The sequence below is a fragment of the Echinops telfairi genome, unplaced genomic scaffold (genome assembly GCF_000313985.2).
Source record: "Echinops telfairi isolate 266 unplaced genomic scaffold, ASM31398v2 ScPeMD7_23;HRSCAF=83, whole genome shotgun sequence".
In the NCBI taxonomy this organism is placed as follows: domain Eukaryota; kingdom Metazoa; phylum Chordata; class Mammalia; order Afrosoricida; family Tenrecidae; genus Echinops; species Echinops telfairi.
Window position 1 is genome coordinate 68,035,075 of NW_022103920.1, and position 1,454 is coordinate 68,036,528.

A 1,454-nucleotide genomic window follows, 5' to 3' on the forward strand; every position below is an offset into this window, starting at 1 on the left:
TTTTTTTTAAAAGAAAGAAAAGCCATTTAACTTGTACAACAAACTGCAACTTACATTGAGTAGCATTAACTTTTAAATCTCTAGGTTTTCTCCACTAAACCCTACTCAAGGGAAAAGAAAATTTCCCCACACCTGATTTGAAGCACAATCTTTTTGTGGGTATAATTTGTGGCCCCCCATCTGAGCAACATGAGTGACCCTAATGATCTGGTAGTCTTCTCCTTTCTTTCCTTTTTGCATTTGGTTTGTCAAAGATTATTAAATGTTGTCTTATTTTTAAAAATGCAATGATAACAAGCAGTTCTACACTGGAATTGTCCAGGCAATTCCTACACACAGAGCCACCCTGAGGGATGGAGTCAAACTTCCCCACGGGATTTTTGAGCCTTTGGTCATGACAAAAGCAGATGCCTACTTGGAGAGACTCAGGAGCACTAGAGCACATCTCTGCTACAGAGGGCTTCTTCCAAGGCTTCTCTGAGTGGATTTGAATTGTCAATCTTTAGGTTAGTACTTGAATGCGATACTAAATGCATTATCCAGGGACTCCTAAAAATAATCAATACTGAGTTTTAAAATCTCCAAATTTGCCTATGAATCAATTGCCTCCCTAATAGCAAAATTGTGAACAAACTTATATAACTTCAAGACTGCAACCAAATGTGTGGGTGCCTGTAATTAAATTTTGAACACTGGGAAAATGGTCTACCCACTCATTTAGCCTCAATTCCTCTCACGTACTACTCCAGGCTACCTATCCTCAGTCGTTCACCTTGTCCTTTCCACAGGTCAGAGTTCACGGAGGCTAAATTCTGTCTGGTGGGACCTCATGCTATGCGATAGCAGTGGAAAACGCCTAGTGTGAAATAACTACTCGATCAGTGTTACTTTTCTTCCTTTTAATTTCCTCTGCTCAGAACAACCCAATTTTCAATTACGTTTGAATAAAACATCCCACCTCAAATCAAACTCCTATATTTCCTCTTTGCTCCTAGTTTTTCTAAAATTCTACTTTTCTCTGGCCTACATGGATTGTTTTGGATAGAAAGGAAGTCTTCCCCTCTACTTTATTAATCACGGATTTGTTTACTTTCTCTGTGTGGCGGACTGTGTAAAGTCTTTCTCCACTGAAACTGAGTGGACCTGGATGGAGTCTGCTCCTATGTGGGGATCAACAGATGTGGGTGTTTCGTTCTAACCCTTTCAGCTGAGAGAGCAACTTTATGACTGAGGTCAGCGCTGAGAATAGAGTCCTCCCTACCGGGAAAAGCTGCGGGCGCCAGGACACATTCTGCGCAGCATCATTAAGCCCACCTCGGACAGCAGACGCCAAGGTTGTCCCTTTCCCATGGTGAGCTCCTTACCATTCAGGGCAGGCTAAATAGCATACACAGTCATTGAAGAAAATCAAGATCATGGAGACGAACAACTTCAGTTTGCAGGAGGCGAACTGT